This window comes from Thermobia domestica, chromosome 16 (genome assembly GCF_964235325.1).
Source record: "Thermobia domestica chromosome 16, izTheDome1.hap1.1, whole genome shotgun sequence".
In the NCBI taxonomy this organism is placed as follows: domain Eukaryota; kingdom Metazoa; phylum Arthropoda; class Insecta; order Zygentoma; family Lepismatidae; genus Thermobia; species Thermobia domestica.
Window position 1 is genome coordinate 62,029,659 of NC_137469.1, and position 27,321 is coordinate 62,056,979.

The 27,321-nt window shown below is 33.4% G+C and overlaps 1 protein-coding gene across 1 annotated transcript in view; it reads right to left on the reverse strand.

The window, feature by feature from the left end:
- The window catches only part of sha (shavenoid), a 307,137-nt gene extending 282,398 nt beyond the window's left edge, over positions 1-24,739 (reverse strand). The window contains exon 1 of the mRNA XM_081742457.1: positions 24,397-24,739. The gene's annotated coding sequence lies outside the window, so the exon portion shown is untranslated. The remainder of the gene's footprint in view (positions 1-24,396) is intronic.
- Positions 24,740-27,321: the final 2,582 nt, after the last annotated feature.

The window sequence follows — 27,321 nt, forward strand, 5'->3', positions numbered from 1 at the left end:
TGAATTTCGTGACACCGTTTTAGCTCGATTCAATTATATGTATATGAAAGACACAGAAGGGAGAACGCAAAATATTGTGCCACAATACACGTAGAAGCATTTTCTACATTGTACAGGGCCGTATTCCGAACAAATTGGGGGTCTGGGAGCGAAATCTCACCTAGGTAAAGGCTACTATAATATAATTTTATTGTTGTTGTAGGCATACATGTTTCTAAATGCTGCTTTTAAGAAATTAATTAATAGGCAACACCCTCTTCCTCGTCTGGTCTTTTTTTTTTTTTTTTTTTTTTTTACATACTCAATTATACCACTGCAAAAGCAGAGTATTCGGACAAAATACCCTATACGGTGTTTAAAGTCCCCAGTTTGATTCCCGTTGAGGGTACATTTCAACGAAAAATGTGGTTCGGATTCCATTACAATCAATAAGTGCACGTCTCCTTTAGCCGTCATGTCACTACCATGGAACGTTAAGCTCAAGCAACAAATCAAAATACCCTATGTATAGAGGTCTACACTTTTGTAATAGTGTCCTATATTTGTCTTCTTGCTCTCTCCTGCTTAAGTTAAAAATTCCTGAATGTACCAGAAATTGAATTCCTTACACATTCATCTTTAAATGCATCAATTGAGTACAGTTGGGAGCTTTTCTTGAGAAATGAACTATTCCATGCACACATAACGTCAAGGCTTATCAATGACTCCCCAACTCCTCGTGAATCCTGGGTTCTATACAAATCATAGAAATGTTTTCTTCACCTTTGATACATCAGAAGATTTTGGTACGACTTATGTAGCCGCAATCTTAACGCGCACTTAAGAAAATGTCAATAATGTTGATAAACTGAAATCATGGTGAAATATTGAGTTTAGCAAAACGAAACGTAACGGAAATCCAACATCTTGCCCTCAGGAAATGTTCAAAGATCAGATTAGAGAGACAGTGAAAAAAAATGTCATGGATAGGGGTCGACGAACGTCAAGGTATTCTATTGGATAATGAAATTGATAGTTACGTCAAACTTCATGTTTTCTTGCGATCACTTTAGTAAACAAAGGGAAGCTATATTTATATACACAGAGGAGATATGGGAGAGGCTCGTGGCAGATAATAGATGACATATAAATGCAATCGTCAATATAGTACTTTGTGTAAGTACTGTGCAAGACAGTGCATCTGATATATTGTGGTGACTAAGTGTGAAGTGAATTATGATACCACCACGCCTCCGAAACGGAAGTTCGTATTTAATTTAACTCTAGAGAAAGAATATACTTACATAAAAATAATAATAATATAATAATAATAATAATAATAATAATAATAATAATAATAATAATAATAATAATAATAATAATAATAATAATAATAATAATAATCGGGTCACAAAATATAATCTGAGAATCAGGTTTACGCCCCCCCCCCTCCTCTCCAACCCCGGATTCATATGTGTCCCATTTTTGCAAATTAAAATTCTGGTCACTTTTAGGCTATCTCATCTTCCAGAAAGCGAACCGCACCTCCAAACGATACCTCTGGATCCGCTAGTGCTTCTGTATGGCACAGTTCTATACAATATACATACTGTTATCGTTGGAAAAGAACCCGTCAAGGCACCCTTGAAAAACAACATCAAAGATAGACGGTTTTATTTATTTTTCTGTATGGCTTAGTTCTATAAAATGAATACATGCTGTTACTGTGGGTGAAGAACCCGTGAAGGGTGCAGTGCGTCCCGCGCATAGAGCACCCTGCGAAACACCACGTTAGAGGGAAGTGGTTTTAATTGTCCTTCTGTATATCAGTTCTATATAGTAAATTCATATAGTCATTGGCGCAAATCCCGAGAGGATGAGGGGGACATGTCCCCAACCTTGGAACTACGAGGGACTGTCCCCTCAATAATTCGATTTGAAATGTGTTTTGGGGGGAGAAATGTGATGATTTGTGTCCGACTGCCACAAAGGAAAGTGAGATGAAATTGATGTCTCTTGGCTTGTTTCATTTTTAAAAAAAAGAATCGTATTCTTTCATATTTCAAACTGAACTTCGTATCCTGGCGTATTTACGTCACACCAATCTGTATTAATTCAGCTCCCGTTACTTGGACACAAATTGCAATAAGTGTCAGAAAAGGATATGTGCCTCTCCTCATGCTGGAAAATTGTATCAGCTGTAGATAGGGCATAAATCCCGAGGAAATGGGGAGCCTGCCCCCCAATTTCAATACATTAAATTCGTCTTTAATTATTGTTAGTCTATTTATTTAATTCCTGTAACGATTCCTATAATGCTATTGAGATCATCATCATTTTTCTCAAATAATAGTATTCTTGCGTCATACATAATTTATTTTCTTTCTTCATAGTTTTGGGAAAGTCATTATTTAAGTTATTATAAAATAAGTGTCCTAAATTTTAATGCGGTCTAAGTAGAAGCATACCAATTACAAATATGCATGTATTCAGATTTCAGAATAAGTTCATGGCACTGATTTGTAATACTGATATTTACCACTATTTCATCTACATCGCCTGATATATAATATACAACATGTTCACCTCAGAAAGCAGATTCATCTGAGTCTCATCTGCCCCTTCGCCACCAAAAAAAGCTTTAAATCTGCCCGTCTCCCAATATTGAAGACAACTGTGCTCCCCCAGTTTCTTTGGGAGCCACCCTTGCACCGCCACTGCACTTTATCCGATTGTACACTAATGGAATCTATGACTAAAAATAATGGACATTCACTTTTGCCCAATTTCAATCCGACATTTTGTTCTGGAGTATGTCTGTTTTTGCATTTTTCCGAAAATTTTCGGATGGTCATCGCTCCGAGGCATTTCTACACCCAGGTTGGTCTATAATTTTCTTTTTATCTTGGAGACAGGAATTAAATCTTCCAAAAGACACACACACACACACACACACACACACATATATATATATATAACGTAATCACGTTTGTATGAGCGCCCTCTTGGTAGACTTGTCCACCGCCCTCATTAGTAAGCCAGCACGGGCCTGGATCTTTGTGGATGTTTGTGATACTGTAGCATCCTTAGTTTGTAACAAAATTTCAGCCTTTTTTTATATTATTCTAAAAGTTACAAGAGTGTAAAGATAAATAGTCCACTAAGTGTGTTCGTGTCACGTTATTTTTTTATTTTTACTCTAAGAGTGTCAAACACGAGTGTCCTCTAAATAAATCTTATCTACCCCACTCGGGGAGGGGGCTAGAAGATTCAAATGACACCAATGTACAATCACTTACCTCTGTTTCTTTTGTGGCTCCATCTCTGGATCACCCTCGGCCTCAATAATCTCTTCCAGTGACTGCTATCTTGATGTTTCCTGTATAACACCAACGTGTCGTGATCTTAAATGGTACCACAAGCCAGTCGTTGAATTTCGATTGTGGATAATACTTCGACAGTAATTGCATTTTGAAGAAACACCATCATTTTCACGAGTGAAATGTTCCCATATATTCGACTTTCCCATTGTAAATACTTCCCGAAAATATCTCTTCTTGCAGTTATCTTATATAGTTCGAAACAAGCTCTGCGTTGGTAACTGATATAATGAACTCAGTTGGGTATTCCTCATAACGAACTAATGCTTCTCCCACTAGGCCAATAAACATACCAGAAGTGTTGATATCGTAGGACACGTGTCCTTTCTCTAAACAACAATCTTTTATTGTTACCAAAATATTCAGTCACAGCGAATACGAAACCACGTACCGTATCAACAAAGGCGAGTACGAGATAGCTAGCTAAAAGCAGTCTCAAATAGCTATTACGATTAGAACACGCCGCATCAGCGAAATAAGATACTATTCAATTTCATAAAGCTTATCTGTATGTAATGATGCGTTTCTTTTCTTTTGTTTATAACTTCAATCAAACCAGGCAGGGAAGGAAATGTTGCTCTTTCGCAACTTCAAATTTCTCATCAGTTTCGTTTCGTCCCTTCGTGTTCCATCTCCTTCTGTTTCGATTTTTTTCGTTTTTCGTTTTCCGAAAAATTTTTCGTTTTTCGTTTTCCGAAAAATTTTTCGTTTTTCGTTTTCCGAAAAATTTTTCGTTTTTCGTTTTTCGAAAAATTTTTCGTTTTTCGTTTTCCGAAAAATTTTTCGTTTTTCGTTTTTCGAAAAATTTTTCGTTTTTCGTTTTTCGAAAAATTTTTCGTTTTTCGTTTTTCGTTTTCGAAAAATCCATTTTTCGAGAAAGTATTTTTCGAAAAAATGTGGCCATCCCTACTTTCTTTATGTAGGAGAATTGCCAAATCTCATTTCTAAGAAAATATTGTCTCGGTGTACAGATAAGAAACAGTTTCTCAAATTTAAGAAATTATTTTTAATAGTGTGGTATCAGGAATCACCTCCTAAACGTTGTCGGTGTTGTTCTGAAACATCCTGTATATTTTTCATAATTTATATTAACTGCAGACGCCATTTCTCTACCGCACTGGTCTTCCAGTTTCAGTAATATCACAAAATCTAGTAGTGTCAGTTGCCAGTTTCCAGGTGGGTGACCACAAAATAAACTAGATGTAGCATTACCAGCACGATGTTAACCTAGTGTCGTGAGGACTGAGGACAATTGTAGAGCTACCTGAAAGAAAAATGTGGCGGACTCCGGTAAAGAAATCCAGCAATAACGTCGACATAATTTGAATGTGCCGACCACACATCCCTAATATTATATTGCCTTTTAATTACCTTAAACCCTTCGAGGTTTCATGCCAGGGCTTAATTTTTTGTTGCTTGGATTTGAGTTTAGTGTACTTTCCAACACTGAGGCTATATGAGACATGGGTCTACAGCTTCAGCCGGGAATTGAACCCAGATCTTCAGCGTCAAAGATGCATACGCTAACTATGTACCCATAAGGAAGCTAGAGCTTAAGTTTTATTCTCAATAAAGGAAATCCTGAAGTCAAATAGGTTTGGTGCTTTAAAAGGGTAAAGAAGTAACCACTATGGTCAACCAGAAGACAAAAGAAAAGTAACTTCGAGTGCTGTGGACAGCAATTTCTAATCCATTTGTCTGAGTGCTACCAATATCTGCAGGCAACCAAGATATAATAATAAAGACCTCAAACTTTCACAAGAGTGAGAAAAAAGTTGTCCCTGGATACAAGACTATCGTCTACAAGCGAGCGAAGACAAGAAAACTTGATTTTTGCGGTGAAAGGTGTCCATTCATCATATCTAAGCTAATGTTAACGATCAGATGATTTCATCCTCTGTGGAAGTGGGTCATCATTTTGGCCTTCCACAGGAAGAAAGAAAGAAAATAATTTTGGAGAAAATGTTTAATGGAGGTGGAGATTGTTGGTAAAAGGACTTGTTTCTTTCTTTTTTTTTTTTTTAAAAAAAAAAAAAAAAACTTTCATTCAAGATCTCGAGTGTATGTATACCTGTGTGCAGACAGTGGTCGATAGGCGTGTGGTCAATCTGCAATGCTGGATAAAGGTGTTACTTGTCAAATGTTAGTCAAACACGCAAATATACTCTCTTTTATGCAGTTCATTGACCATTAGTCTTTGCCTTGAGGAGAAGATGAAAAAAAAGTTTATTCTCTCTAGCAGTAAGCAGGTGTGTTCACTACCAAACAAGAATTAGAATTCCCGGTAGCGCCATCTACTGATGAAAAGGAGAAAACATTCACCGATTTCCAACTTCTTTCTTTTCTATTTGTAAGAAAAGTAAATGCTCATTAGTCTGATAGAAGATTAACCTTATTGAAAGCTTGTCACGACAAGTACGTACACTAATCATATAATGGTTAACGTAATCAATCAAAAATACTATTGAGCAAAATATTACTCCCATGTTGTATGACTCATTTGATTATTTGAGCTCTCGCGTGGCTATATGATTAGAGCATCCACATTAAGGTTCAATTACCGTTGGGAGTTGATGTGGTTCGGATCCTACATTGTTGTAGGTGCACTTCTTATATAGCCCCAGTGCTGAAAAGGAACGTAAGGCTTCAAAACAATCAACAATCCAATATAAGTAGTTCTAATCTTAAATAGTTTCACTTCACCAGGGAAGTATATGGCTTATTTAGTCGGAAGACGCATGCTTTAAACTAAGGTAATCATTCTACCAGTCTAGCGTACATAGGCATTCTAATTGAACGTCTATTTGTTCCCCACACACTCCTCCTCTTGTTATCGTCAGAATGGTACTGTTATTGGTTTGTCTGTTATGTTAGAAGATATTGCTGAAAGTGGACAGACTATACCTGACTTCTGTCTAGCTGTAGGCATAAATGTTGTCTTCAATTGCGTTGACAATGTAAACAAATTGTACATTTCTAAACACTATCGAGTTGAGCTTATTGCGTGTTGCTATAAATCTACAATTCATTTAATGATACCATTGTTTGTTTAACACATAAAAGTAATTCATCTGTTTCTATGGATATGCGTGTTAGAGATATTCATGTGAAATGCATAAGCTCCTTGAAGATTTTTCTTTATGATGTGAAATTTATTGTATATTAGATGAACCAAAAAATTACGTGAAAACGGAAAGGTAAGAGTGGTTTTTATGTTGCTTTAAATACATGTATTTATATATATTATATATATTACCACGGAACGTTATGTTTCATGTATTTGAATTGCATTCTTTGCTTGCAGGAGAAATATTAAGCAAGGCATAATCTACACTTTAACATGGAACACAAACCTATGCCCGCACCGGGAATCAAGCTAACTATTTACGCGAGTGCCATTGTATCTTGTGTTTTATTTATAACTTTATAAAATTAAGTTTAAGAATAAGATTTTGAAAAAAAGAATAAAGTATGCAGCTGGTGAATACTGTGGGCAAGAATTCACTTGAAATTTGCAACTTTATGCAGGATAAACTAAATAGTATTTTATAGATTTTTTTATCTCTGTCTAATAGGTATTCCTGTTTTATTTAGGGGTTGAGATCCTCTACTTGTTAATAGACCTTAGGAGAAATTAATTGTACATGATTTTCTGTTTGACTCTAACATACAGAAATGAGCATAATGGACGATTATCATAATATGCATCCGACCCTATCTCAGCAATAAATATTTGATGCTTATGAGAAATCAATTTGCTTAGAACAAAGTTTAACTAAAAACATGCATTTTATAAATAATTTTCATTTAATTTAACTAATTTTTTCGTAAGCTTTGTCACTGTCCATAATAATAATAATAATAATAATAATAATAATAATAATAATAATAATAATAATAATAATAATAATAATAATAATAATAATAATAATAATAAAGTTAACGTTAGATTCTATGATATCACACAGAAGTAGTGCGGGAATAACTTTACAACGATATTGAAACTTAATAACTTTACATACTTCGTACGTTTGCAGCACTTCTCCGCTCCAAACGTTACCAGAGGTAGTGTGAACATGGATTACAACAAAAAGTATTTCAATTCGATTATACTGAAATCCTTCTTTAAAATGAAAGCCACCGGCTCCCCCCCCAAAAAAAGGAAAGGTTTATTGGAGTCAGTGACCCTAATTCAAATATCAAAGACAAGGGTCTACTTTGTATCATGTTACTGACATCAACAACATTTTATTACAATTCAACAATCGTAAGGAGAAACCTACCTATGTATTTACAATTATATGTGTCCACCGATGTTGTAGGCGAGATGATGTGGTGAGAATGTAGTATAATGTGAGGTTTGATCTTGCGTGATGCTCTGTTCACTGGATACAATCCCTGGTCTTAGTTCAAAGCCCACGTTAATAGTAAATTCATTCTTCATAATCTCGGTGATGTATAAGGAAACAAACGGAAAGAATCAACTACAATTATATGTGGTCTAAATATTTTAATAACGTGAAACACCTTCAGAGTCCGAAACAGTTATAGATTTCGAAATATAAGTATAAAGCAGAGTAGTTTCTCAAAGTGTGTTTCGCGGAACCCAAACTGATCTCGAGAAGCGAATAAAAAATTTGCAAGTCTCTATCTCATCTAGAAGTTGGTTTGAATTTTGGATTATTCGTAATTTGTTTTTGGAAGTTTGAAGCGGAATAATTTTTAAAAATATATGAATTTTTGAAAAAATAATCGAAAATGACAAAAGCTCCTTTCCAACACTTTCGAACCGTAACGAAAAAGGTTTCGGAATTCGAAAAAACTAAAAATCGCCTAGGAGGTTTTTTTCCCCTTTCTCGGATGAGAAATTTCAATTTTGGACTTTCTTCGATCTGCAAACCAATATCTAGAAAGCGAATATAAAAATGGAAGTCTCTATCTCATCTGAAGTGAGCTAGAATTTAGATGAGTCACTTAGTACTATCGCCAAAAGATAGGCACTACTGTTATAAATTGTCGAATAATTTAATACCGTAAACTAGGTATACTTTGGCTCACTTTTCTGAATTTTCAAAATTTCCTTTCTAACATCTCCTACGACTAGGGAGGTAATTTAATGACATTTCTCCTTGTTAGAAAGCAATCCTTTGGCTTTCTCTTAAAAGCAGTAAATACTCAGTGTGACCAAGAATGATGATTATAGTTCCAATTTTTTTGATGCAATGCAAGATTTTTCATGATTGGGGCCCATTTGTCAAATTGATTAATTAATACACGAAAATATTATTGTAGCACTGCATTTAAGAAGCAGAAGAGAAGAACAGGATATTATATACACATTGCTGAAATTATCAATGTTTTTACTCAATTTCAATAGAACGAGAAATATTGCCTGATGAAAATATTTGTATTCTACTTGGGTGAATACGAAACATCTATAAAAGAGCGCTACAAATTTCTGAATACTTAACTTAAAATACCGTATTACAAACATAGGGGTGAAATCACTTTGTTCAGTTGAGAGGCAAACAAAAATATCGTTCAGTGAAAATCTCTCTAAGTGGATGAATACTTAACATCCGAAAATAAGAGCATCATATTCTTCATTGCGGTAGAGTACTTTACCGGTACCATACTGCTCAGTTTTAGGAAGAAAATTCTTGCAATTCAGGCACTTTATAATATCCTCTTTTAGAAGCTAGTGGGGTGGGGTTAATCTTCCTTATTACATTGCACCATTTATACACCATTTCATCTTTAATATTGGTCCATTACCAACACAGAAAATATGAGCCAATGTTGCCTCAAAGATTGGGCCAATGTTACCCCACGCAATTAAACTTTAGTTAATAGTTTGTGTGTAATTGAACAAACATTTAAGGCTTAAACTTATTAATATTCGCTAATGAACATGTTTTTATATTCTACTTACTTGTGCATTCAGGATATGTTACTTCAATGCAATGAACAAAAGTTGTGGAACTTGAAATATTATAAATGTTTACTTGCTAACAATTGCTAGTATTTTGCTTCCCATGTTCTGGAAGCAAATCCCTAGCGTGTGTTCCTTATTCATGTGTTCTCAATGTTGTAATACTTCGATCCACAACATTTCTTACTGATAGAAACCATAATAACCATGTAGAAAGAAATCAAAAAAATTTTCTTCATTTGGGTCAAAGTTGTCTTTATAGGACCAAAGTATACCCAGTTTACGGTACTAAAATACGGTACGGTACGGTACGGTTCCGCCATTTTATTTTGGACGTGAAAGGATTCCGTGAATGAAAAAGTTTGAGAAACGCTGGTATAAAGTGTTTAAAATCAAACAGGACATATCAAACATGAAACAATCTTAATTATATTAATGCCTTTTTGTTCTTGTTGTTGTTTAGCAGGCTGTATAACTATCTAAACAAGAGTGCATATAGAAAGAAATACGCTTCGAGTTATTTTTAAATCATTACGTTTTCATGTATGGATCAAATAAAAAACACTCCAGTCCGTTGCAATTGAAGAGGTTTTGAGAGGTACTGTGTAGCTAATATGTATGAATTGAAAACATTGCATAAAAAACGTGATTGAAACAGGAACAAAAATAATTTTAAATAATAATAGCCTAATACACATTAATTAATGTTCACATAACCGTTAAGGCAGGCAATTTTTGAGAAGTACAGTAATTTAACCACAACGTACATGTGTTCGCCCCGTTCTGATAGGTTTTCTTTCAATTCTTTTTATAAAACTTCTCAATACTGAGGCTTTCGCACCCTTTGTATGTTGATTTTCCATTAGGATAATGTGTTCCACCTCATGATAAAATTACAAAAACGTACCCAAGTATGCATAATGAGCAAATGTTTACATAAGAAAACAACTTGCACATCCTCCTGCTATAGGCAAGTAAACATTATTTGTGAGTCAAAGTACAAAACATCTGAGAATATGTACGGAACCTGTATAGATGAATGCTATTCATACACAGATACTTTTTTGTACTCTCATGTGATGAGTCTTTTTAGTGTGCATGTATGGAAGTAATGGTTCTATAATTTAATGGTCTCTTCAGCAATTAAGCGAAAGTAATTTTCATTAATTGTATTTATTTATTTAAGATTCTCTAAGTGCGCCAACGAGTTTCATTTTTTCTCCCTAATATATAAAAAAGAACACATTAGTTTCTATTATAGGCGAAATATATTTATAGATTGAATTCCTATGTTAATTTAGAACACCAACATTTTAACGGTTTTTTTTTTTTTTTTTTTACTTCATAGATAAACCTAAGCGTTAGATTACATTTGTAATTATCGAGTAGGCATGGATAAGGGTTTAACATTTTCCCCTCGCAATAGATAGATCTCAAAGGGCTCTGCCCTATTTCCTACAAACGTATCCTTTTTATCTCCCATTGATAATGTTTCCAGTACACCATTGACCTCATACAGCTAACTTCGTTTAAAAAAATTGAATTACTAAAATTAGCGAAGCAAAATTCAATTTTACTCTATTATAGTTGTAAAATAGATCAGATTTTCGTAAGTTATTAATAATTTGTAATCACGTTATAATTTTAAAATTAAAAAAAAAAAACTCACTAAAATGTATTTTGAAGAAATATCTCAATGTATTAAATTTTATATCTGGCAACTATTAATCGTGTTTTCAAATTTGTTAAATCATACACGTTTACATATTGATTACAATATCTTATAAATATGTATAGGGGACCACGGTGGCTCAGTGGTAGAGTGTTCACCTCTAGTGCATGGAGTTCCTAGTTCGATCCTAGCTCGTGCTAAGTGGATTTGTGGTGGACAAACACCGTGTGCGTGGGTTTTCTCGGGGTTCTCCTGGTTTCTCCCACTTTATTCATTCCAGAATTGCATTTATTTCTCATCATCACCGTCTCTTTTAGTCTAGCTGGCATAAAACTGAAAGATTTCAGTTCAGTTCATTTATATGTGGAGATACAAACAAGATTATGCTCGGTAGCTGAAAGCTAAATACGTAATGTGTTATACTTTCATATAAGATTAATTTACTATATTTCTGCTGTATTTCCTAACATACAATTATAACTAGATTTTAGTTTTTTTTTCATTAAAGTATATTGAAATTATTTTTGTGCACAATTTTGCACATGAATAAAATTATTAATTTACTTGTTCTGCCGTGTAACTGACGAGGAAGCTGTCACGCGTGACTAAGAGATATCGTACTCAGGTTTAACACGTTAGCTGCCATGCGGGTCCGATCGGACCTACTGGAATGGTCTAAGAAAATGTCCTCGTAGGTCCGATCAGACCCACAATTTCTAATTCGTCGATCGTCGTTAGAGTACTTCTATTTTAAAGTGCTGCCTTTAGTGTTAATGAACTTTAGTGTTTCCATTACACATAACATAGAAGATATTTACGCTGTAGGTTTTATTGTTACACGTTCCTTATTAACGCTGCTAGGGGGGCTGAATATCAATTAACAAGTATTTGCTGTTTCTGTAGTGCTGATCGGACGGACCTACGTGTTGCTTTTTGACCTGTGTTGCTTACTCTAATTTATTTTGACAAGATGCCAGTACTGTGAAGTCCCCATCAATTTGTTGAATTTTCAGAAATGTCTAGATCGCTACAGTGTTATTACAAATAAAATCAAGTTCTGCGCATATTTCTTCGTTTTCATTGCACAAAGAAACTAAAAGCAACAGGAACTTACCCACACTTCTCAGACAAAGCTAGCTTCTTCATATAATAATGAACAATAGATCAAACAGAGTTGCCAGTTCAACTGTAATTTTTCCCATTGCACATCAACATAAAATACACGAGTAGGTCCGATTGAACCCCCAACTTTCATGCTCGCGAATTCAATACATCGCCTTAGATTATGTTTCAGCATTAACATTATGTTAAAAAAATAAACCAAACAAAAATAATGTAAGTAAGTACGTTTGGCTCTCTACTGGTGAACAAAATTCACTCTTGGCAGCTAATATGATAAAAGCCAAAAATAACGACTACATGATCCTAGTGCCCATATAATGTTCACATATCACCCAACTAGATGCCTCTAGCTCTTGGCGAGTTCTGTCCCTGGGAGTTTTTTTACCAAGTTTACCAATAAAATTTATTCTGCACGGACAATACAATTTAATTTTGTTGATTTGTATTCATTTAAAGGTTGAAGTTAACATTGTTAGTTTACAGTTGGGTGAATAGAGTTCTAGTTGGCAAATATTAGAAAATGATCTTTTGGAAGACCAAACAAAAAAATGAATCTTATCTTAATTAGCTTGGTTTGACATGATCTGACTGAACAATATGTCATATGACCCAATAATGACACTTTATTTCTAGAGCAATAAAACTTAGGCATTTCTAATCTATAATACAAGTTTAGTTATTTAGTCCCAACGTAAATGTTCTAAAATTATACGAGTTCCCGTTTTATTTCAATAAAGTTACTCATAAAAAACACGTAATATATACAGTAAATTTACACAGTTCGTTCAAAATTTCGCTATTATAATTAGACTAGAATTAAGTGCACATTTGAACTGCAAGATCTACTACTTTCCACTCATTAAAGAATTAGGTTCTTTTAGAGCATTGAAGACTGTTACAATTAAGTGCATATTTGAATTACTATTCTTGAAACAATCAGAGTTTATTCCTATTTAAGAATACATGAGAAATATAGTGTATCTCATGAACTGTTTTAACTAGAATGTGTCCTTTATTTTATTTATTTATTTTTTGTCGGAAAAAATACTAGTTAATTGGATATAACATTATAATTATTGTTAAACTAGCTTAGTTTTAGCCTGACTACTTGAAGACAAGGAACGAGAAAAAAAAAAAAGGTAGAAGTTTCATAGTTTATGACCAGTGCGCGTGCCAAAAACAAGCAAAGAGAAGTAAAATAAAGAAGGAAACGCCAATACTGGAATTACGAAAAACCTTTAACTGTATAATTGATCATTCGTGAACATCATAAATCCATTTTGTGTTGCAAATTCTCACATACTATAAGAAATACTTTAATTACTACTTAATAATACTTTGCAGCTGGTCAAAGGTATTTTAAAGTTTTATCTCGGAAATGAACTATAGCTTCTTCCCGTAAGTAGGGCAATGCAGTTGAAGTTATTAACATTACTGGTTTGGCTTCTTGTTTCATATCCTTCGGCGGGATTCTCTTACTCGTTTATTATTATTGGCTCTACTTGTTTCTCTTTTTTTTCAATTGAAAGATCTTCTTTCATATTTTTATTGCTAAAAATTCCAATAGAAATTAAAGCAATATATTTGACACAGTCTTAAACAATTAAGAAATCACTGAGAGCTTTCTTCATACATGTTTCTTCATGCATATGTATCTACATTTTAACAATTTTGTGCCGTAATAAATAAATAAATGCTGTTTTGAAAAATCTTTTATATTATCAACACATTGCGTTGACACTGAATTTCTTTTTTAAAAAAATACTACAATCCTTTAATATTTGTAAGAAGTTTATAGGAACAAAATCACTTGGTTCATTTTTGAGAAAACTACCGGCGAAAACTTAATCTCCAAGAGTTTCTCCTTTTCGACTTTTTTTTTTTTTTTTTTAAGAGAAATAACTTATTCCATACGACTATAATAAAATATTTAATTCTGAGATACGAACAAAATCTCTTGAGCCATTTAAAAAATGTCCGGAATAAACTCATCTTAAGGGTGAACTATCCTTTTTGAGTCATTCATAGCAAAATAAACCATGCTAGTTGGTCTCTTAGTAAAATATTTGATTATGAATCTTTATACAGATCTTTATATAAATAATAGAAACTTTATGCAGATACACATGTTAATCTTGCTTACAATGATCATTTAATTTCGGTACTATTTCTTAGATTTTATTCGTTATAACATTTATAACGTTTGCAACCTCTATGTATTTTATTTACACATTTCCTTATCATTTAGCGAGCAATATAGAGAATCCAGGAAACATTTTCTCAACATCAAAAGGCCTGCTAGTCTTCTGGCTAAGGGTAGGAATAAAATATATATTCCTAATTCATACACAAAAATGGACAAGTTAGCGCACGTGTCGAACTATTAGAACAATATGAAAGATACGTTTGATATAAAAATATATAAACAATCACGGGTTATTATTATTATTATTATTATTATTATTATTATTATTATTATTATTATTACAACTGAACTTCTAAATTTCAATCGAACTTCCTAGTGGATATATGATTAGTACGTGTCTTCTGCGCGGGAAAGTCGAATTCAATTCCAGGTGGGAGCTCGTAAGGTTCAGATCCCACGTTAAATTGTAGGTTCACTTCTTACATAGCCTCGGTGCTGAAAGAGACGCTAAAATCTAATCCAAACAATTTAAATATCAATCATAGCAACTGTATTTTTCGTGTTACTCTTCATTATAATTTGAAAGTGATGTTATGCCGGTTTATTAGTCAGTCATTCGTTATAATTTAACTCTGATCATTCTTTGGCTGAATTGGGTTAGTGCTCCTTTCAGCAGGCAGCTATATGAAACCTAGCTCTACACCTTTACGTGGGATCCGAACAATATGTGCTCCATTCAAAACGTGGGTGCAACGAAGACGCGTACGCTAACTACACAGCCAGGAGAAAGCTCGAAGTTCATCATTCGTATGACAATGAAAAGAAATACTGAAAATCCTGAAGATAGATTGTCGCGGGGTTTGAACCCGGTACCTCTTTATTGCGAAGTAATAAAGCTAAGCACTTTTATTTGAAAGTTTGCCCCTACTGGATCTTGTCCTTTGCATTTTCATAATATTCTAAGTCTACAAAGTCAAGCGAAAGAAATACAAATACGGAAACACCTATGACAGTTAACTCAAAGCTCATACTTTTCAGTAGTATGGGTTGCGCCTTGCAATCCGAAGTCAAATGCCTGAGACAACTCGGCTATAACCACAGACATCAATAGCTATGCCAACTTTTCTCTTTTGAAATGAACATCTGAATATGGATTTTTACTTATTGAGCTCTTAATAACAGTTTGAATTTCCACGAGACTAGAAAGGAACACGAACGCAGAAACATCGAGGACAATCAATGATACCCATGTTCTGTAATAAGACTCGAACCTAGGATGCGAGCTCTCTTGTGGCTAAGAGTTTTGCGAACGCACCTTTGGCTTTGGAGACCCGGGTTCGATTCCCGGCAGAAGCCCATGTGGTTTGGATCCCACGTTAAGCTGTAGTTCCATGTCTCATATAGCCTTGCTGCTGAAAGGAACGCTAAACTGAAAATTAACTCAACTCAACCCAGGAGGAATTTCGTGCCACAATAATCAGCCAAATGTGTCAGACTACTTGACTATACTATACCACCAACCCACTTGTTCACGATTTGCGACTAAACTCGATCAAGGATAAAATGGTAAATTTAATCCAAATTTGGGAATTTGTATATACTGAAATTTTACGCAAATTTGTCGATTTAATTGATTTAATAACATGTTAACCCTGCTAGAAAGCGGATATATATATATACATGCAAAATAATCTTCCATGAGTTCTATTGCGCACTTTTCAGCAGTTAATACCTGTCACTAATGATAGATAATTATAAATATGGCAAATAACTTAATGACGTAGACCCCGCTGTTCTAGTAACTAGCACTGAAAAAGGACACTACACTCCAAACAACAACAACAACAACAAAATTAATATTGTAACGTGAGAGAATTGCATTTTGCGTCCCTTTCAACATCGAAACTATATGAGATGTGGAATACAGTTTAATGTGGAACTTAAACCACCGTAATGGGTTCAAATTTTAAGAATTTTCCACCGGGAACCGAACTCGGACCCGTACATCAAAGGTGTACGTGCTAGCTATTAGGAGGGCTATAACTGCGTTTCGATTTACAATGTAAAGATTAGATTTACAATGAAAATATTCGTTAAAAAAATTAAAATGCTCTTTAATAAGTTTTCAAAAATAAATATGACGTTTACGTCTCAAAATAAATTTTTGATGATCAAATTACGTATATATTCAACTGGTCACCATATTAACTCACAGCGTCAACTATTTTGGGGGTTTCCTTGGTTTTGTAGTTATCTCCAGAACGATAACTCAGCGCCAAAAAAAAAAAAAAAAAAAAAAAAAACTTCCTACACGTTTGTTGAAGTTTAGCGACTCTTTTCAGCACCGAGATTATATCAGATGTATTCCTACAGTGTAATATGGAATCCGAACCACCGAAATGCTTTTCCATCGGGAATCGAACCCGGAGCCTCGTACTAGCCACTAGTTATAATCTCTACCGGAAATTCAAACCAGCACAAAGCACATCGAATTTTAATAATAATAATAATAATAATAATAATAATAATAATAATAATAATAATAATAATAATAATAATAATAATAAAAAAACAAATTCACTTTTCAAGAAAACATGATAACTATAAAAATTCTACTTTAGATTTAACTTGTAGTAATAAATCATATTGTTTCTTCTTTTCTAGATGTACGTGCAAAGGATTTTGCCTTTGCTTGAATAATTTTACTTCAGAATTTCCTGTACACAAGGCCTTGATCTTCAACCATGAAAAGTATCACTTTTAATCAATGTCGTACGTATATATTTCCACGACTTCCATATAAATGTCGTGGTTATGTTATTTCATTTTTTATCCATTAGTATGTAGTTTTAAAGATAATAATTCAAAAGCTAGTATATTAATCTTTTTCCTCTCTTTCAAGCACCCTTAAAGTGAAAGTTTTGTAATGGCTTAAAAGATGATAGATGTCGGAGGATTATACAGTAAACTCACACTTATCCGCTGAATTGGGTGGCGCGACAACCGCAAACAAGTGAATACTGCAGAAAATCCGCAAAATGACCGATAAAGGATGTAAATCAATCCAAAAATATTTTTGAGCAATTTTTATTTACAGTCGGGGAGGGGGCTACAAAAACAGTCGGAGAGGGGGCTACAAAAAACAATTATATCTTAATAAACAGTAGTTTAAATAAGTTTGTTGTTTTATACTTTTTCACAAAATAAATCGGTAAACTGTTTATGCTTTTTCGTATTAAAACACATCTTGTTTAAATTTGTAATTCATGTTTTTTAAAAGAAAATTTTGTTAAAAACGGAAGAAGAAAAAGAAAAAAGAAAACATGGAATAGGAGACCGCGGATTATCGAGAATTTCTTGTATCTTTGTAATGTTCTAAGACAGTGGTTCTCAACCGATGTGTCGCGACACCCTGGTGTGTGTCACGCAGTCCCCTAAGATGTGTTCCGAAATTTTAGAATTTAAAAATCATTAAGAATTTAATAATAATTACTTAAAATTGAGACAGACTGTACCTGACAACACTTCCAGCGGCAACAATATTGCTGGGTACTACATAGCATTATAAAAACTAATACATTTCACTATAATAATAATAATAATAATAATAATAATAATAATAATAATAATAATAATAATAATAATAATAATAATAATAATAATAATATCAGACAAATACGTCGCGTTGTCCCGGACGTTCAGTAACGTGTGTCGTCAGTTAAAAAAGGTTGAGAACCATTGTTCTAAGAAACCGAATTCTGGATGTTTGACACACGTGAAAAATACATGGTCAGTATATCATTTATAACAGATCATAACTAAATTTTAAATTTAGAAAATGTTTTACAAGGTAAGATTTCTCAAATTGGTAATAAATATACTTAGTTCAAATACATTCGTTCATTGGAGTTTAACATGCTATTTCGGTGCCGAAATTGTATTAAACAGAACGCACTGTTTAAAGTAAGATCCACCACTTTTCTTGTATCTTAGGCAAGTAACACGATCGAGAATCGAATCCGGGGCCACTCGCAAAGAAAGCATGCGCGTTAGCCATTTTTCCATGAAGGAGCACAATAACTATTATTTTGTTATTTATTAGGCCTATTTACCGTTATTTTTAGTATCTACCTGAAGAATTCTTACAGTGTGAGTACTTTTTAATTTTCTACTAGTTTATTTAAAATAATAGGCCTAATAGTTTACCCCTGACAATAGAAAACAACGACTTTGTTTCTGTTTCGCTAAATAAAATTAATGAATACTTGTTTAGTCACATACTTCGGAAAATACATATCACTCCCGTAAAATTAGTACAATGACGTTTTGAGTTACCTTATCAACTATAAATTTAGCCTAGTGTTAAAAAAAATCGATCAAGTTACTGACTAGCTTGCACGTATGTATTCCCTATGGGTGATTTTGGATTCGAGCTCATTACATTTTGAGTCTAGTTACTGAAACTTCTATTTTTATCAACGAATCAATCCATTCTTGCAGAATAAGCGTTATGACCCAAAGTAAATTCTAGCTCAATTATGTAATAAGCTGGTAGGATTGCGAGACCAGCGAAGGAACAGGGATAGAGTGGCTATATATATATATATATATATATATATATATATATATATATATATATATATATATATATATATATATATATATATATATATATTAAAAAAGACACAGTATACTAGAAAGGATTTAGAGTAATGGAACAAATTGAGAATAAGAGTTACGAGTACTTGGTTTACAAGAATTCAGCAAATATAGTTTTACTATACAGATATTCATTGAAAACTATAATTTATATTTCTGCGATATAAGACAACCCATCCCTCTATGTTGTAGATATTACATAAAGATAGATTATTTTATTAAATATTCCCTTGAAACTACGTGGACTAGACAATGCAGTAATTTGAAAACCATAGATTAGATATCTAGTGACGAATACCCTATTTTAATTATTATCTAGTCTCCACCATTCAGAACCACTGTGAAAGATCAGTCCTTTTAAAACGACAAAAAACCAGAAATTAGCCTCGTTGCTGGTCTAATGGCTAACGCAGGCACCTTTGGTTTACTGGGTCCCAGGTATGATTCTCGGTTGGAGAGCGTTGGATACTTTACGGTGGTTCGGATTCTACTATAAACTGCAGCCCCATGTCTCATATCACTGGTGCTGAGAAAGGATGCTCTTCAACAAACAAATAAGCATACCATATAAGAAATTCTTGCTGCTTTGACCTTATTTTATCGATTTTTGTGTTTTGTATCCTCGTACTTTGCCAGTAGAGATGAACAGGACGAGATGTAGTTTAAAGTGGAATTCGAAACATGGTCGTGTATTCGCTGCTTTTCCACCGAGAATCCAGAACGGAATTTAATGTATCAAAGATACATGCGTGGTAACCACTAGACCAGCGTTCGCCAACCGGTGTGCTGCGAGTGGGCCGCTGGTGTGCCGCGAGGAAATTGAAACAAAATTATTAATTATATAGCAATCAAATTGCAAGACATAGGGAAAAATGTATATTTGTATTTCACATTACTATGAATCTCTACTATGAATTTACAATTTTAAGTTTCATACTGACTTACTTTTCTGTACATTTTTAATGTTGAAAAAAGTATTTGTTATCATTGTTATGACCATCATTGCTTCTTTATTGTTGCAGACAATTTCGTAACTTGAAATTTTAAAATATCATTCAAATCTTTCGACAAAGCAAACATGCATACAAATTACCTACATTTGTGTTTTAAAAGTAAAAGAGATTTGTTTCTTCGTTCATTATTTAGTGATCTTCCTTCTTTGTGGAAGGTTGGATACAGTTTTCGAAAAAGGAATTGTATTTTAAGATACCTGAGTCCTATATTTCATTGCAATTGTCAAGTTTTAAATTAGAATGGAAAATATGCATAATGATTTATCATGGGAAAAATCCAGTGATCGAGCTTTCTTCTCTGTGAGGAGATCAGTAATCACAGAGAAAAAGTAGCACTGTATTTTATATTTACAAATAATAATAATAATAATAATAATAATAATAATAATAATAATAATAATAATAATAATAATAATAATAATATCTATATGAGTGTGCCGCAAGAATTCAAGTTACACCTGTAGTGTGCCGCAAGTTGAAAAACGCTGCACTAGACCAATGACGGAGGGTAAATTTCTGACGTTTTGTAGTATCAGAAAGCTTAATCTTTGACATTGTGACTGATGAAGACTAAAAAAATCAAAACAAGATGTTCGTTACTAGATTCCGAACCTGTGACCTTCAAATTTCTGCTTTATGTATTCCACAAAGGAAAAATGTAATAAAATAATTCTTCCTAATCTAAATATTTACAAACTTGAATAACTTCCCTTAGGGGAATATGGAGCATGGTGGCTCATTGGTAGAGCGCTTACCTCTGATGTATGGGTCCCTGGTTCGACCCCTGGCCAAACAACTTTGTAGTGAACACCGTGTCTGTGGGTTTTCTAGTGATATTCCAGTTTCTTACCACATTCTCATTCCATCATCATTCACTTGCGTTAACCTTCCATCTCCTTTAGCCTAAAAGGCATATACGTGGGACGTTAAACTGAAATATTTCATTTCAACTTGGCATAAACTTACGAGAAAATTAAAACAGATAAATCACACATTTAAAACACTTTATAATTACCGATATTTTCCGTTGTCACTTATGTCAAGAAATTTTAGCCTAGAATGAAACTGAACTTACACGACTCATTTCAGTTTCTTCAATTTCTTTGTTTTATGATTATTTTAAATTTGCTGCTTAAGTGTTTAATTTATATATCATAATGTTTGAAACTTAGTAGAAGAAAATATGAGAGAAGTATTTTTTTAAAAAATACAAGCGAACCTTAACAAAATTTTGATGCATGAAGAGAAAAGAAACGTTTACTCTTCGAGAGATTTCAATGCATGGAACACCAAGTAGCATGTTTCAAGACATGTACATCATTCTTCATCTTTTAAGACATGTTCAATAAATTATGAAAGTCTATCAGCATATGTTTATTAAATTTATTCGTGTCTCAAGAGTTTAACAGGGGCTCAGAGATAGAACGCTCACCATTGGTGGAAGAGGTCCGTATCTCGATCCTACCACATGCGAATTTGAGGTGGACATCATCATCAGTCTTTAGGTTTTTCCGCGTTTCTTTACATATTCACATTACAGCAATTCTTTTATAACCATCCCTTTCATTAATCACCCAACCCTTCGAACTTACAGGGAAAGAAAGCGTGGAACATAAACCTATAGGATTTCAATTCAAAGATTTTGTCATGAGTTCAACGTCTCTCTTCTACTCAATATTTCCATTATAAGTTAGTTCGTTTATTAGGAGTTGAATATTTATAAACATTTATATAGAAGGTGGACGTACAATTTAATATGACATTAGGACAATATGTACGTACTTCGCGAGTTTAGCTCATAGTGGGTAATACGGCAAAACAAGCTGAACAACTTAACCTAAAGGAAACTTCTGAAGTATTAAGATAAGTTAAAAAAAATAAGAATGAAGATATCTGTATAAGGAGAAGAAATATTTTAAAAATTTTAAATCGTACTACTGTTAAATGAACGAACTATCAATTCGACAATGCATCCAGTAATAATAATTAAAATGATCGAAAACTGTTTTAAATGGCAAATTCTTCACAATACAAAATTATATATATATATATATATATATATATATATATATATATATATATATATATATATATATATATATATATATATATATATATATATATGCATGCCTATATACGGAATAATTTACTAAAGTACTTAGATTTATTTAAAAGCATTGTCTTATTTTATAAGTATGAATATTGATATTGGGCATATTATATGTATTTATAAATATAAGTAACTGATGTACGTTCTACATTTTAAGAGTTTATTTTATTAACGAGTTAAAAAAAGGGATTTTAATTCAAAATTCAAAAATAAAAAAAAGCTCCCTCGTGGCTACATGGTCTTCGGCGGGGAAAACCCGGGTTCAATTCTCAATGGAACCTCATGTGGTTTAGATCTCAGGTTAATCTGTAAGTCCAATTCTCATATAGCCTAGATGCTGAAAGAAATACTAAGCTCCAATCCAGATAACGATCAGAATTCAGAGCTCTAAAAAATTAACTGAATTATTGTCATTTATTGCAAAATTAATCAATACGCTCTATGTTTACTAGAAATTTTAAGTCTAATTTTTGGTAAAATCGATAGTTTCGCGTCATGTTTCATAGGTAGTGCAACTGAGGTTCACACATTGAATCAACATTCTTTTCTTTAAAATAGTGTCATTTGACGGTTCTTCAACTTCAGTATTTCCAAGTTTAATTACCGAAACTAACAGGTATAACATTGCAAATTATATAGACAAATTTTGAAGCATCAGATAGGCTGTTTATGACTAGCTTAGATGAAGTAACTTGTAATTGTAACATAAAATTTGCATGTCTGCCAAGTCAAATATTTTTACAAATAATTTTACGAGTTGAGGTATTCATTAACATGGAATAGATATAAGTATTCTTTTGTATTGGTTAACTAAAGAAAATGCATTAATATCTGGTCTCATATTTCTACAAAGGGTTTTTAAAATTCAATGAAATGTTACAGATAAACGGTTAGCATTCTCGACAGATTCTACGTTCAAATTCTGTGGACATCTTGGCCACAGTTTTCCAAGTTTTTACAGAGCAACTACTTTGCATATTCTTTTGCATCGTCCATTCTGTGAAAATAGTTTGAACATGTGTAACGCAAATTTTAATCAGAAATTAGTAATCAATTTTTCAAATAACTTTTTATGGGTATTTCAGAGAAATATTTAAAGAGTGTCATTAACAACATTATTATTAAACATGACTTTATTATCATTAAGAAAGTGCATTCTAAAAGCTAACTTCCATCCGCATTGGATAGCAAACTTAAAAATATAAGTGTCACATACATTTTCTACTATTAATCAAATTATTATTTCTTTTAATTATATTTCAACTTATTCTGCTTCGGAAACTACCAAATTCAACTATTCGAAAAATGTATCCTTTGAATAATAGAAGGAAGTGATAATTCTTAAGAGTTTAAAAAACTAAGACAATAGTCCAATATAACAGAAAACGAGAGAATATATATATATATATATATATATATATATATATATATATATATATATATGACTGCGAAACGGTGTGTTATTTCAGATGTAAATTGTGTCTATGCTTTAATCATGACTAAAAAAAAAAAAAAAAAAAAAAAAAACTTTTGAGCTAGGCACCAGTTCTGAAAACCAGCAAACCCAATTTGATACACATGCCTGCATATTTTGGCTGTAAATTATGGTTTCAAGTGCAAAATATACAAGCTTACCTCTGTCTATAGGCTATCCCTTAAAGATAATAACAATTGAAGTAATATGAGTGAAATTTTACAAAGCAGCACTGTGTGTTTTACATCCATGTAGCCCTACATATCTTATAGTTGGGGCACTGATATACCAATTATACACTTTTCGAGATGGATCAAAATCCTCTAATGATGGACCATTTGTGTTAGGGTTCAAGGTAAACTGGAAACTTTGAACTTTATAACAAATTTTTAATTAGTTGTTTTTAATCCGTCTTAGCATATAACAAAAAATGAATCAAAAGAATGAGATCTTGGCCAAGAACTTTAGGAATGATAAAAAAAAAAAAAAAAAAATGCATCAAAAGATTGCAATAATTAGGTTTTGGATCAGGGGCCACAAAATTTTTGAACGGGCCCTAAATCAAGTTTTTGTGTTTTCTTCGGAATAAGCACATCATGCTAAGTTAAGTGATAGGGCCTAGTTTGGGTTTGGCTACACTGTATGTTGTTCTCCACATATAAGGCGTACAAGAAATTTTTTGATTAAAATATAATGGATCTTTTGATCCAAAATTCAAAAATACTGACAGGTAAAAATTGGAAAAACTAAAGTCAAAATAAAAGCTAGATTTGTATTTTCAGTCGCCATGGCGACCTGGCACCCGGGATTTTTTTGGTCCCTGACTTTAGGTATCTGTACCTTAAATGTAATAGTGACTAAGAGTGTAGGATAAATGTATAGTAAAACATATAGGTTATTTTTACTTACCAATTTACATAATTGTGGTTAAAAATAATTGAAAATGTCACACTAGAAACAAATAGGTAGAAAACACTGGTTTATGGTTTCGTTTTCTCCGAAAAGGGAAATAATATAGTTATAAACTGAGAAAAACAGACAACACACAGCACACTTCTCACACTAAGATGCAACAACAACGTTCCGCACTGTCACCATCAACGAGAGAACTCATAACAATCGCACCCATTCACAAAAGCACTTGATGTCACACTGTGTTGTTTCCATTCCATGAGGTTTCCTTCACCTTGTCTTTTGGGTTTCCCTCCCAACAGAATATGCGCGCGCGACCTTGCTCTACCTGGCGGCCACTGTATAGTATCAAAGTCCCGCCTTACCGTTGCGCGCGCGTCTGATCTCTCTCTTGCAAGATCTCGACTGCTAGGTTGACGTCAGGTCCCAACGTAGCGGTATCATTCACTTACTATATAACATTTTTGTTAAGTTTTAGTACTGGAGTATACATACATACATACACGCATTCACATACACACATATATATAAACATGTGTGGAGACTCTGCAGAGTGGGTCGGTCGTTGAATGCGGATCGGAAGATCACTGTTTCCTGTTGCTCCTACCACGCAACAGCGAAGGCCGGTTCTCTGTTTCTTTCTTCTTCTTTTCCCATTCCTGACGGATTATTTTCCTCCTTTTTGCGCTTATAGTCTATAAATTTATAATTTTTATTATCACGCAATAGTGTTATTTTTATTTTTATTATTATTTCACGCAAATGTTGGAAAAGACACGTTTACCTTCTTCTTATGGGATAGAATAGAAATCTGCAAATTTATGATATTGATTTTTAATAATTTGCAGTTCACATTGATGTGGAGAAGAGCGTTTAACTCGGATATTACCAATTTCTTTTGTATGTCACGTTTTACTTACGTATTATTAAAAATGGAATCTCTTGTGCTATGAGTCTCCAGTTCTAGCCCAGGTCAAGTGAATTTTTGATGGACAACATTGTGTCTTTGGGTTTTCTCGGGGTGCTCCCGTTTCCTCGCACATTTACATTCTACCGATTTTTACGTGGTCGTTCATTTTCATTAATCATCCGTTTTCTTTAGCCAGTAGGGCATAAATGGACTATAAAACTTTTTTTTTTTTTACTTTATTGCCTCACGATTATGCACCAAGGCTAAAGGAGAGATGATGATGAGGCATGATAATAGTGGAATGAAGAAAATGGGAGGAAACGGAAGAACCCCGAGAAAACCCACGGTTTTGTTCACCCAAAAGCCCACTTGGTGGGAGCTGTAATCGAACCAGGCACCCCACGAACCAGAAGTGGGTGCTCTTTCACTGAGCCATCGCGATTCCTTGGGCAGTAAAACTCAAAGATTTCATTTTCATTTGTAAAGTTGTATTTTCCATATGTAGAAATTTAACATTACTTACATAAGATATGAAAGTTGAGTTGAATTGATTTTGAGTTTAACGTCCCTTTCAGCAGCGAGGCTATACGAGACGGGACCTACTGATTAACGTGGAATCCGAACCACATGAGCTCCGCCGGGAATCAAACCAGGGTCTCTCACGCCAAAAGCGAGGACATTAACCGCTTAACCACGGAAAAGCTCAAGATATAAAAATATTCCAATTTATAATACATTTCTCTTCAATAAGCATGGGCTTGGGTTTAATTTCTAATTTTTAAAACTACTATAGACTTCTTGGTCTTGAGAGAAAGTTCAAGAGTGACTTAAATAAAGAGGTGGTTAGTGCACTTTAAGCCAATCAAGAAACCTACACATAATTGCCCTAGAAGTAGATATTCTGGCCAGGCATCACTCAGTTAAATATGCGCCATTTGTCAAGCCAGAATGCTTTACGGACTATAGTACCTTAGTATTAATGTTATCACCATCATCATCATCATAGGTATTCTGCAATTATTGACAGGCCACTTACTGCAACTGAGAAGCTTCCATGCTCCACGGTCTTCTGCTAATTTATTCATGTTCACGTACGAGTATTAATATTAAGTAACCATAAATTATTTCATTTCACTAAAAGATACATCCATTCAACACGAATTTACTAAGGAATAATACAGTAATAAGAAATATTTATTTAATAATCATCCAAATATAGCTGGTGAAGCCTAATTTACACTGGAACAATTAGCCATCGTAATAAGAAACAATGGGATGGAAGAAATAAGTTGGCCAGATCATATAATTAGAGATACTTTCCCGTCATTTACCAGGCGGGGCTGGAGATAATTCTGGAAAAAAATTCAGTTAGGCACCACATTTGGACTTCCATATACGTAGAACGATAACAGTTTATCTTGAAATGGTAAAACATAGGCGAAAAGAGAAGATAAATTAGTGGAGAGAAAAAAAGTTGTAAGTCAATTAGGAAATTATTATTTAGGGCATTATATAACATATGCAAGCTCACACAGAGACAATATATATATCGAGAGAAGAAACCTCATTGAAGGTATTAACACAAATTAAAACTTCTTTTTTCCAAGGTAACACTTTAATGTTACGTACTTTGTAAATATATATTAATACGTTATCATCACCATCATCAATTCTTCTATTGACTGGCAACTCACTAGACGCGATTTGAGATCCCTTTGTGACTAACATTTTTAAACGATGTACCGGAAGAAATTTAGAGCATATTACAGAATGCAATGCACCCTTACATATTAAAGTAGCTGTAGGAACTCCCGTTGTTACCGATTCTTAATTCAGAACCTGGATAAGAAGAGAGAAAGAAGAATGCCGTTAAAAGAATACATCTACAATCGTTCCATAGCCCGGGTATTTATCATCTTGTATGTAACCAAATAATAGACAAACATATTTATCCTGCACTATTATGTAAGTCCGCACACTCAAGATGTTATACTGGTTGCATATAGACAGCG